The sequence below is a fragment of the Ptychodera flava genome, chromosome 7 (assembly GCF_041260155.1).
Source record: "Ptychodera flava strain L36383 chromosome 7, AS_Pfla_20210202, whole genome shotgun sequence".
NCBI classification, from domain to species: Eukaryota; Metazoa; Hemichordata; class Enteropneusta; family Ptychoderidae; genus Ptychodera; species Ptychodera flava.
In genome coordinates, this window is record NC_091934.1 from 39,369,258 (window position 1) to 39,382,311 (window position 13,054).

Here is a 13,054-nt window from a genome sequence, read left to right on the forward strand (position 1 = left end):
AGAAAAAATGCATTTCATTAATTTATTATCTGAATAGAATCATGAAATACATATGAAAAATGAAGTGCGAGTGAATGTTATTTGTCATCGGCGGTGTTTACTGTTTCTCTGCCTGGAAAACATGCGTCCGTTTGTGTGACCTCAAAGTGTTTATACTGTACGCAAACATAAGAAATTTTAGACGGCACATCTGTTGCCACTGACGTCAAACATTGGTTCGTAAAGCTCATCTCTTTCTCTCGCTTGTATATTACAGGCAGTGAGAAACCACGATGCAACAAGAAATAGAGCGTAGACAGGAATACTACGAAAGAGTATTGCCGGTGGTACCGTGAACAGACCATACACAGACCTACGAACTGGTAATTTCGATCTTTTACCGGAGTTCATTGGTCCAGAGCCGGGGCTTATCAACCCGCTGCCAGACGATGCTTCAGAAATCGAATGGTTTTGCAAATATTCCACGAGAATCTGATAAGATTCATTACCCGATGCACTAATCGTTATGCTAGACAGAGGAGAAGGGCAAATGCGAGGGAGCGTCAAAGGTCGGCCTGGACATCGACGACGGTTGTCGAAATGAGAGCATTCATGGGAGTGATGGTGCTATTCGGAATTTGCTGGCAACCTGAAATCCAGCTGTATTGGTCGGACCATGTTTGCTTTGATCATAATTTTGTCAAGAGAACTTTTCCCGTGATCGCTTCAAGCTACTGATGCGATATTTATACTACAGCACACAGCCATACTGTGCTCGTAACACAGCCATGTATACAGCCCAAAAAATAAGTGAAATGGGATAGGATGTTGAAAGTACGAAATGTCATTGATTGAGTGAATGCAAACAGCCGAATGCACCGGAGCCCGATGTGCGAACTGGCAATCAACGAAGGAGTCATCCCCTACCGGGGCCGCACAAAGAATGTTCTCTACAATCCAGCAAAACCGCACAAATATGGAATGAGAGTTTACACTCTCAGGAGTCCGCCACGGGTTAGGTTTTCAACGACGAAGTCCATCAACCTGTCGCTGATAACTGTCATCACCCGCTTGATCCCGATGCTGCAGACGACCCCCGAGTTTTCAGGGGAAATAGACCTGGGAAAGTTGTTTCCCGGCTGATTCGACCTTACTATGAGTTAGGACATCATGTCATTATGGACTCATATTACACTTCTGCCCCGTTGTTTGACCATCTCTACGTGCATAATATTGCTGCCATGGGAACCTGCAGAATGTACACCTTAGGTTTACCCGATGAAATAAAGAATGCCACAAACTATGATCCACAAGTCGTACCGCCTGATGCTGACGACGAAGAGCGATGGCCATGTGGTAGTTTCTCGGTATTTCAAGATGGCGCAATGACAGTATGTGCCTGGAAAGACACAAAAATGGTGAAATTTATGAGCACGGCAGTCTCTGCACAAAGACCGAATCGAGCGCTAGTGAGGCGCCGATGTAAAGATAAAAGAACCGGTGCTTTTGAACGAATTGAAGTAATATGCCTGAACGTTGCTGTAATGTACAATCAGTACTTCAGAGGTGTTGACTTGACTGATCAACAGCTGGCTTACTACACGCCAGGTCGATCATCGCCACAGTGGCACAGAGTTGTGTTTTACCACGAGCTGAACAAGGCACTCATGAACGCTTTCCACAACATGGCATCAGTTCATGGATACAGTCAAAGTGGATCGAGATACAGACGTCAGCTCATGTTTCACGCCCAAGTAGCAAAACAGCTGATAGGTAATTTCTCATCTCGGCAACGTCCCCCAAGAGGAACTAGTCTGACGGCACCACGTCTCATTCCTACCAATGTGGAAAGAGTTGGTCATCGAATGGGTCGCAATCCGGACGGAAGACGTAGTTGCGTGATGTGTCGACGTGCAGGACGGATAGTAGGCCATGGAACTCGTCCCAATCGTGTTCATGAGACAATCAACTGTTGCCTCACTTGCCAGTTACCACTGTGTCACCCACGGTACAGACAAGCATGCTGGCGAGAGCACAATGTGTGAATGCCATTTGCAGAGGACCGCAGAACTTGACTATGCACGGACTGAACATTTGTCGGTATTACAACCCTTTATTACACAGTTGACATGGAAATAAAAAAACATTCACTCGCAAACTATCGGTGAGTACGATGTACTTTTGTGTGTGGTGTGTGAAGTGAATGATTGAGTCTAACACGTTTGCGTTTGGGGTAAAGATCGAGTTACAACGATGATTGCATCGGACGATCCAAGACAAGGTCTCAGCCAGAGCAGTTCCTGTTTGGCAGAGAGCGAGTGGGGTGCGATGAAAAATGCATCTGAGTAGCTAACAGTCGATTTTCCCCGGTCTGTAATCTCTCAAATGCGTAATAAAAATATTTTTTATTATGCAAATAGTATTCGACATTAACATACGGCTCCCTAGGCTGTACGAACCTCGAATACATCAACACAGTAAAGATCACATGTCAGCTCAGGTAGTTCAGACCATAACTGCTCAAACTGACAGCTGCCGACCGACAAACATGGAAACGTGAGATCGGCCTTGTGGGAACCCGTCGCCTCAGTGTTAATACCCAAAGGAAACCAGTAATACCGTATGAATTGGACAGCAGTGACACTCAAAAGTTTGGTTAGCTATTGACAACCCCTTTCATACTCAGAGTTGTACGCAAATTTTGATAGTCGCCTGGACAACGACTTTCGCTCAGCCAAGTGATAAGACATACACGTAAAATAGCAGGGCCAAAAATCGAGCATGGACTTCTGTGCAGGGGAGGAAAAATAATGATGTAAATGTAGTGAAATGCATTTCCATTGGCCATCATTCCTATGCCTGTCAACCAAGTACATCAGTACAGGTATTAAAACTTTGTTGGAAAATTCACTGTGCTGTCCTCTTTGCAATTTGCATAACAAAGTCATAGATGCTTCTCTGTGTCCATCTAACTTGCTGGGTTCAGCTCGTCCCTATAGTGACAGACTGAATTTCATGTCCCAGGCTTTGGTAGTCCATGTGGGCTACCATTTCATGGATTTTGGTAGCTCCAGGGAAAAGTTGGTTGTCTGTGGACGCGGGACTATTGCCAATTTTGAGCCCTGATAATATCTTCCTGCATTCTCTCGATCATCTCACAATTGACGTTGACTTACTTTCAGGACATTACAAGTATCATTACCCATTTTCTCCAACATTTGTTTCTGGCGTGAGTACATCTTTAACAGTGTCTTTGCCAGTGTAGCTTCGGCGATTTTGGCGTAAACGTGAGTTGGCCGGATAGCTTCTACGTCAACTGATTGTGTGTTTATATCATCTGTCAATGTGACTTCCGGAGTCAACAATTGTAGGAGATCACGTGTCTCCCCCTTGCCAGAATGTACAGTTGGTCACTCAGTGCCACTCAGGCTTTGACGTTGAATACAATTCCTGAATTTCCTCCATCAGATCAGTTATCCTCGATTTCAAGGAAATCCCACTTCTGTCACAAATGTTGCACTTTTTGCTAGTTCTATGAATGATAAGGAGATGTTACGGGACAATTCTGGATAGTGGGGAAAACAGCAGCGATTTTATGCTCATCAATCAATTGAAAGTGGATGCAGGGTTGTTGTACGATTGGGCTAAAATGGCTGTGTGAGGTAACTTTTGGCCTGTTTCTCATTGTACTGCTCGTACGTATACAGTCCAGCCGTACTTAAAGGCGGAGCCTCCCTTTAAAAGGCTGCAAACCAATGGAGGCGTTCATTGTGTAAGTGGACACCAAACAGGTAACATAAGGGCACATGCTCCAGAAAATGCCACTTTTTAGTTTTTTCCGACCGCAAAAGCGTTGACAGACTGCCAAGCGGTTAGCACGAAGCTGCTGCCGATCAAACCCTGTGGTTATATTCAAATTCTAACTTGACTGGACGATGTTTTTTAAGGAAATTCGAGTGTGGTGCTGAGGAACAAATGACCGTTGGCTATTTGAACCGACCGTCAATCAAACGGTTATATAAGCTCTGTTTGCAGGATTAGCAAAGGGTGACAAAAGATTGAGATCAGTTTGTGTAATTAATGTTATAGAAATCAAACATCGTACCGGCCATGTGTTTGACTGGGAGGAGAACTCCACTAATGCGAGAACCTGGGATTGAAAAGTGCGGCTTTAAGCCTATTCCAAACACATAGCTACCCATAATCCGAGAGTTTATGCTCGCACTAATAGCGCCATCTCTTACCAAGTCTGAAAGTTCTCTTTTTTGTCAATGATAATGAAGCAAGGGGCCATATGTTTTTAAAGATATGTTTCACAATAGTAATGGGCATCCTGCCTATATATGGTCAGTAACTGAAGAGAAATGCCACTGATCCACAGGCTATCATTTGTTGAAGAGAGACATCACGCTATCTACCAGCTTGCGATACCTGCTGAAAAGTGTTTGAATGTAGAGACAAGTCTTTCTTCGGTGTAACCTTTTTTAAAGTTTGTAACATAAACGGCTATGTCTCTCTGCAAAATCACCATATGAACATCATGCTCTTGCACATTGAATAAGCTATACCCCCTAAGCTTGGTTAGAGTGGAAAATTTTCAAATGAGCCTTGGGAAATTTGTGATAGTAAAGGTGAATTCATATCTCTTGCCATATAGCCTAGTAGGAATGTGACTAGTGGATATATGAAGCAGAAGAAGCCGTTTCCGTAGTTTCCTCAATATCCCATGCTCCCATGCTTGAGGCTAAGACTGGTCTCCATAAGTACTAGACCGAAGATGGTAAAGGCTTGTGCAACATAAGACGATTAGATTACTGACATCGAAGAAATGGATGGGGTGACAGAAGACGATGCAAAATGACTTGAAAGGCTGTAAGAAGGTAAAGCCAGGCAAAGTCAGGGTTCAGTGGAATGAGACATGAGTTACTACAGTTGTTAGAATAAGAATTGCTGAGCCGGCATCAAGTCAAAAAGGCTCACTATAATTTCAATATTATCGAAGGGAAAGCTACGGAAGTTATGACTGTGTTGTCCAATGAGTACTTTAGATACAAAGAGAGTCAGAATTGACAAAAGATTGGTCAAGGAATGGATGTAGAGGAAGAACAATATGATAATGCTCACTTTCTGGTGGGACACTTGCAGTAATAGAATGCTTTGGACACTCGACTGCTGCATACAATCCTGTCAAAGACAGACTGAATTGAAGGTATGAAAGTAAGCGTCGTCAGATTTCACTTCAGTTTGAAGAACTTGGAAACCTAGATCAATACATTCAGGTTATCCCAGAGATATCAAGGAGTTTAGTGATTTGTTAGACATTAAAAATAACGAATTTGAGGGAAGCTTGTCCAGTCAGGTCAGGGATCATTGTATTTAAAATTGGTGATGGAAGAGATTACTAGTCCAATGCTGGTACAAAATCGGTGTTGCATATTTGAAAGGAGGAAGACAGTACATGTAGGAATGCTTAAAGAGTGGGTGTAAAGGGGAACTTTAATCCATTCCTTGCAGCACACTTTTGAGGTATCCATGAAACGATGGTTAAAGTTGCAAAAAGAGCTATGTATGCCATCTTTGGCAAAGCTGATGTTAGTCGTAAAGAATTGTTGACATTAACTGGGGCTGAAGCGCTGCTGAACTCCAGATCACTGTCATATGATCATCAAATCAAGAGGACAACACTATTGGCACAAAATCATTTTCTGCATGGACAAATCGGTGGTCACTTTGTATCAGAATCTATGTAGTCATCACATGGAGTCAATTTCAGGAGCTGGTGGATGAGCATTTATGGATGAAAGAATGGCTTTGCCTATTAAATGTCAGGACGAAATGATACCATCAACACAGAGACTTCACGATTGGAGATGCAGTGCTTGTTACCTTACTTTAAACCTCACTTGGACTTTAGTTAATGGGTCAAGTAACTGATGTTCGATGGGAGAAGATGGACATGTGCGTGTGGTTAAAAAGCAAGTTGGATCAAACCATCGTACACGCTCAATCACAAATGTTTCCATTGGAAATAAATGGTCACAAATAAATTACGAAAAGTGAACAATTACAGAGAGTTGTTGCTTCAATTTTCGAATATTTATTTTCATATCAGTTCTGTGTTTGAGACTGGAATCATACTGAGACAGACGTCAGTTTCCTTCATTTGAACAGGACACACATATCGTTATTTATTGTTGCTATTGTTATTTGTGGCAAAATATGTCTCCACTAGGTCATAAGTTGATTTTCTATCAAATAAGTCTCTGTAGTAGACGTTTTCTTACCCTCTGTACTTGTCCATGTTGTTTTCTCCCAGTTTCCACATTAACGGTACTGAATCTGCATCAAGGCAAATTAAAAAGCATTCTATTAGCAGGTAGAATTAAAATGTATGGCCAAGAACTGAACAACTTTACGAAGAGAAGTTCATCCTCTCGGCTTTTCGGAATGAAAATTGACTTCGTTGAATGTTCTCTTCGCATTAAGATTCAACATGCGAACTTGAACATAATATATCAAACGTGGTTGCTTCAAGTGATCGTAATCATAAATAATATAATAAGAGTATGTTTATGATAGATATTTCCTTACCTTCAGTGGGTTGCCGGGTAGTTTGTTCTGCACTAGTCATTTTGGTGGTACTTTGACCTTCAGGAAAATCAGAGTCGAAAGTTTCATTTAAAAAGTGGAAACCTTGATAACATTGTGACTGGAAGAAGCATGGGTACAGTAGAACATGGAGAGTTGTTGTGATAGTATGCAACTTATCTGCAAAGCCAGTAAAGATATACCGCAATACACCACTTGCTGATTTGTATATTGATACACAAGTCAAATCTTTTTATCAAGTGGTGCTGACGACAAGATGAAGAGGTCAGAAGGTATTCATGACAACCAAAGAAGGAGAGCACAGGAACGAGCTGGATACAGCAATGGAAGACACAGTCCAAACAAAGTGGCAGAGAAAGACAAGCATGAGACTGCTGTCACTATTCCCATGGGTTTGTGTGAAACTAACCATATGCCATTTGGTCTACAGAATGCACCTGCAACTTTTTTCTCGTTTAATGATGTGCTGTCCGGGAGATTAGAAGTTTGCAACTGTCCTAATATACCTAGATGACATAATCATGTTCACAGAAACCTTTGATGAGCGTCTCAGTAGACTACAGATGGTGTTCGACAGATTGAAGTTGAAACCATCTAAGTGCTTCCTTTCTACGTAAAGAAGTCAAGTACTTTGGACACATTGTTACAGCTAATGGTATTAGCACAGACCCTGAGAAAATAGACAAAGTGAGGATGTGGAGGAGACCAACAACTAGAAAGGAAGTGCTCCAGTTTCTTGGTTTGCTGGGTATTATCGTCGATTGTGAAAGGGTTCTCAAAAATAGCTGCCCAATTGAATCGTTTGGTGTCTGGTGACACTAGAAAGAAGAAAGTGGAAATTAGCAAGCAAAGCTTCCACCATTTCAGTGGACCAGTGACTTCGAATCAGCTTTCCTATTTTGAAAGAGAGACTTACCACTGCACCAGTACTAGGTTATCCCGACTTCTCGCAGCCTTTCATACTGCAACTAGATGCCTGTATCAGTGGACTGGTGCAGTTCTAGCTCAAAAGCAGGATGGAATGGAAAGAATAATCGCATATGCAAGTAGTGGACTCACTCCATCAGAAATCCGGTATCTGGACCAATTCCGAGACTATTTCTATGGTAACAAATTTTCAGTATTGACAGACAACAACCCGTTGGTGTATGTAACCACCACAGCTACACTAGATGCCATCAGTCAGCGATGGATTTCACAGCTAGCCATGTTCGACTTTGATATCAAGTATCGTTTAGGTAAAAGCAACTCCAATGCTGATGGTTTATCCAGGATGCCAAGAGAGGATGTTGCAAGCACTCTAAAGGTGGTGAGCTCAGCACTCAGAAAGGAAGATCAGAAGCCAGGGGAGGAACAGAAGAAGAAAGAGCAGAGGTCCAAAGTACTCTGTAATGCAGGATGTGAAGAAAATCAGCTAGAACATGATGCTAAGTATTTAGCTGGTACGCACACCTTGCCAAGTAAATCAGTGAAGAAATTAGTCAACTCCAGAGAGATGATCTTGTCATTGGAAGAGTGATGACATACAAGGAACGACACACCAGACCAAGTAGACGTGAAAGAGGAAAAGAGTCTAGAGAGACTCTTTTACTTTTGAAACAGTGGGAGAGGTTATGTGTTCGACATAGTATGTTTTATAGATCTATCAAGGACCAAGAAGGAAATACATAGTGGCAGTTGGTCTTGCCTGCAACCTTGAGAGAACAAGTACTGATTGGTCTTCATGATAATAATGGACATTTGGCTTTGAGAGAACCATGGATCTTGTGAGGAAACGGTATTATTGGATAAAGATGCAATCATTTGTGAAAGAGTGGTGTAACACTTGTAGACGATGTGCGCTGAGGAAGCTGCCCCTGCAACAACTCGTGTACCACTGGTAAATATCCGAACAGCTGAACCGATGGAGTTAGTCTGCATTGACTTCCTGGCCCTAGAAAAAGTGACTGACCATTTCAGCAAGTATGCCCAAGTGTATGCAACAAATGATCAGAAAGCGAAAACTCTAGCAAGAGTGTTATGGAAACAGTTTTTCTGCCACTATGGATTTCCCAAGAAATTCATGCTGACCAGGGAAGAAATTTCAAAGCTCATTGGTCCAGGAGTTGTGTAAAATCACAGGTATACAGAAAAGTGGATACCCCTTATAATCTGGAAAGAAATGGTATGAATGAACGCTTTACCACAGCCTACTCAATATGTTGGGAAAGTTGGACCCTTCTCAGAAGCAGGATTGGAAGGAAAATCTGGATAGTCTAACACATGCGTACAACTGTACCCGGCATGACTCAACAGGGCATTCTCCTTTCTTCCTAATGTTCATGAGACATCCAGTCCTACCGATTGATTTGGCTTTTGATGTGTAAGAAGAAACCACTAAGGAGGCTAACTATTCAGAGTATATTGATGACTTGAGACTACGTTTGAGACTACAGTGGTCATATCAAGAAGCTTTTCGTCGTAGTGATACAGCAAAAGAAAACAGAAGGGAAATTATGACAAGAATGCCAATAATGAGTCTGTACTGCTACCTGGAGATAGAGTGCTTTGGCAGATAAAACTCCCGTCATAGGAAAACACAAGCTACGTGACAAATGGGAATCTATGCCATATGTTGTGATTTCGAAGTGGCGTGGTATTCCAGTGTATGTCATACAGTCTGAAGATGGGGTAACACAGCGCACTCTTCACAGAAATATGCTCAAACCTTGTATGTTCCTGACACCAACTGTAAAGGACCCTTCACGTGAAGACCTTGGTAATCTTCAATGTAATGAGGTTCATGGTGACAGTGAGACTGACAGTGTTGTGAGAAGTGAAGACATGTTGGAAATACCAATGACGGTAAACTGTGTAGTGAATGATCCAGACACCTTGACAATTCGTCTACAAATCTTCTTTCAGGTGAAGAGACGGAGCCAGCACAGACTGAATCAGATTAACAAGTTGGTACAGAACATGGTGAATGGCACCGAGAAGCTGGCAAATCCCTACCAGTAGTATATCCTGAAAGGAGGACGACTACTGTAGTGACAGAGACTATGGATTTAGAACGTCCTGTATGTATCACTATTGATGAAACCAATGGTGAACGTTGTGTTGGTGACCTAAATGGAGGCACAAGTGGAGAGGATACTTTAACCACCAGAATAATGGAGGTGATGAGAATGGCAGGCATGATACCAATTGAATATAGAAAAGCCAACCACTGAGCAGAGTTACCCCTCACCAGATGCCAAGGCTGCTGTTGGAACAGACAGGGCTAAGGAACAGGTTGCCAGTGAATCCAATGAACCTTCGCGTGACAGTAGCGATGCTGATGAAGATCAAGAGTACGAAGACCACCAGATAGACTGACTTACTAGTATGGCCTGAATGTGTGAACTCCTGAAGAGACAAAGGACATGTATTCAAAAATACTTGATGTTGGTTGTTTGACGACAAGGAAGCCAATTTTTGTCAAAGCAGGGAAGGATGTGACAAGGTTTTGTGGAATGTTAATTTATGTGCATATTTGATTTGGAATAAAGATTTCCAGATATACTCATTTACATAATGAATAAAAAGTGCCAAATATTCCAACGTTGGTGGCGACGTATCCGTGTATATATATATATAGGGTTTCCCCTTTTGTGTCTTATAGGTGAATCACTTTTCTACTCTTGTAATCCGACTTGTCATGTATGAAATCTTTGCCATCCGAAGATTTTGACACTGAACATTTGTACATTGAACATTCATCTTTTGGACTATGTAGTTTTTTTTTTATTTGATAAGTGATTTCTGGGTTTCTGAGATATTTCAAAATGTGTGGCAATGTCAGCCATGAGCATGTGTATTACTTGGACAGTATACTTTCACTGCGCCACACCTCAGTTACTTTACTAGTTTGTGATATTAAATTGTAAGCTTTGCCCATCATTTGTGTCTTGCAGTGTTTTGGCAGCTGTCTTTAATAAATATAATGTGTGACTAGATGATAACCACGATTTGCGAACTCTTGTTGTGTATATCAAGACACCCCATCTCAATGCAGTTTCCAGCTTGCACCCTCACCCTGAATGCTTATATATATATATATATATATATATATATATATATATATATATATATATATATATATATATATAATTTCCTTCTTTAAGTTTTGTCTTATGAGTCTCTTCATTGGGAAGAAATTAAATATCATGACAGTTCATTGATATGCAATGAATCCTTCATCACCGAAATGATTAACATCTTTATGTATGTTAATGCTTTATGAACATATTTCATCATTTTTCTGATTTGCTAAACGTCCCCACTTTGACCGGAAAATCCCCTCTCTGTAACATAATAACCTAAAATACATTTAGAAGACAAAAGAAATCCTAGAAAACATTAGAAATAATGCATTTATTCATTTTAGCTACGAAGTGGAAACTAAATATATACAAATAGGCACGTTTGGTATTTTAGTTGTCGCTTCATCGAGAGGTCATAATTGAGATTATTTATCAAATAAGTCTCTGTGGTAGACGTTTTCTTACCCTCTGTACTTGTCCATGTAGTTCTTTCTCAGTTGATATATTAGTGGTACTGGCATCTGCAGCAAGGCATATAAAAACATTGTAGCAGAAGGTAAAATCACAATGCATGGCGCAGAATGCAACAACTTTATGAGATAGAAGCTTTATTTTCTCGGCTTTTGGAATATGAAAATTGACTTTATTGAATTTTCATTTTGCATTGAGATTCAACGTACAAACTTGAACATGAAACGTTAAACAAAGTTTCTTCAAGTGATCGTGATCAGAAATATTGTAATAAAAGTATGTTTATGATAGACATTTCCTTACCCTCTGTGGTTGCCTGCGTAGTGTCTCCTGCACTTGTCATTTTGATGGTACTTTGACCTTCAGGAAAATCAGATTAAAAGTTCATTTCACTAGAAAGAAGCCACGCAAAAATTTACTCTAGAAACTTACAGGTACAATAGGATACATTATGAAATGTCACCAGGTTAAATATGCAAATAAACAGGTCGGAAGGTGTGAGGAAGAGTCAAATATGAAAAATGAACAATTATATTCAGGGAAGAGAGTCGTTGCTACAATTTTTGAATATTCATTTCCATATCAGTTTTGTTTATGTGTTTGGCACACTGATTACATTGGATTTTTCTTGAACTTCGGTTATTTCCATATACATCAACATATCAACATATCGAGTATAGAGAGAATGGTGAAGACACTCTTTCACGTTCCCTTCATATAAAACTTGGAAAGATTAAATCCCAAGTGTGAAAATAAAAAATGCACAAAACTTTGGATGATCGTACATGCAAATTCCTTAAGAAACTGTACATCAATCAATCGCCAGCAAATTTTTTAATGCAATGTTAATCCCTGCCTCTGGTAATGATTAACCTATTTAATTATTCTGAAGCTTTTGTACACATTTTCTCCTTATTTTGCTGTTTAGCCAAAACGTGCTCAATATGACCTGAAAATTCGCGCCCAGAAACATAATTACCAAAAATACATCTAAGAAAGCACACAGAAATCAGAGAAAGTATACAAAATAATATAATTGTTCATTTTAGCTAAAAAATCGAAAATAAATATAAACATATATACATATTTGGTATTTGATTTGTCGCTAGGAATGTGATCGAGTGGTCATAATTTGATATGATATATAAAATAAGTCTCTTTTGCAGTCGGTTTCTTACCCTCTGTACTTGTCCATGTAGTTATTCTCTCAGTTGCCACATTGGTCGTACTGGCATCTGCAGCAAGGCAAATAAAAAAGAACATTGCATCAGCAGGTGAAATTAAAATGCATGGCGCAGAACGCAAAAACTTGAGAAATAGAAGCTTCATCCTCTCGGCTTTTATAATATGAAAATTGACTTCGTTGAATTTTCTCTTTGCACTGGGATTCAACATAGGAACTTGAATATGGAATATTAAAGGAAGTTGATTCAAGTGATCGTAATCAGAAATAATGTAATAAGAGCATGTTTATGATGCTCATTTCCCTACCCTCAGTGTTTGCCGGGTAGTTTTTTCTGCACTTGTCATTTTGGTGGTACTTTGACCTTCAGGAAAATCAGATAAAAAGCTTCATTTAACCAGAATAAAACAAACGCAAAATTTTACTTCAGAAACTTACAGGTACAATAGGATACAATATAAAATGTCGTTAGGGTTAAAACATGCAAATAAACAAGGCAGGAGGTGGGAGCTGCTTCAAGTGATCGAATACAGAAATAAAAAATACGAATATCTTTGTGATATTCAGTTCCTAACCTTCAGTGGTTTCCTTGATAGTTTCTTCTGCAGTTATCATTTTGGTGGTACTTTGGCCTTCAGGAAAATCAGATTAGAAAGCTTCATTTCACCAGAAAAAAACAACGCATATATATATATATATATATATATATATATATATATATATATATATATATATATATATATATATA

General features: G+C 40.1%; 1 long non-coding RNA gene across 1 annotated transcript; it reads right to left on the reverse strand.

The window, feature by feature from the left end:
* Positions 1-6,570: 6,570 nt before the first annotated feature.
* Positions 6,571-12,364, reverse strand: LOC139137514 (uncharacterized). Its single transcript, XR_011553401.1, has 4 exons — positions 12,302-12,364; positions 11,427-11,483; positions 11,118-11,173; positions 6,571-6,627 (listed from the first exon to the last, which is right to left on the reverse strand). It is a non-coding gene; the product is annotated as an uncharacterized lncRNA (long non-coding RNA).
* Between the last annotated feature and the right edge of the window lie 690 nt (positions 12,365-13,054).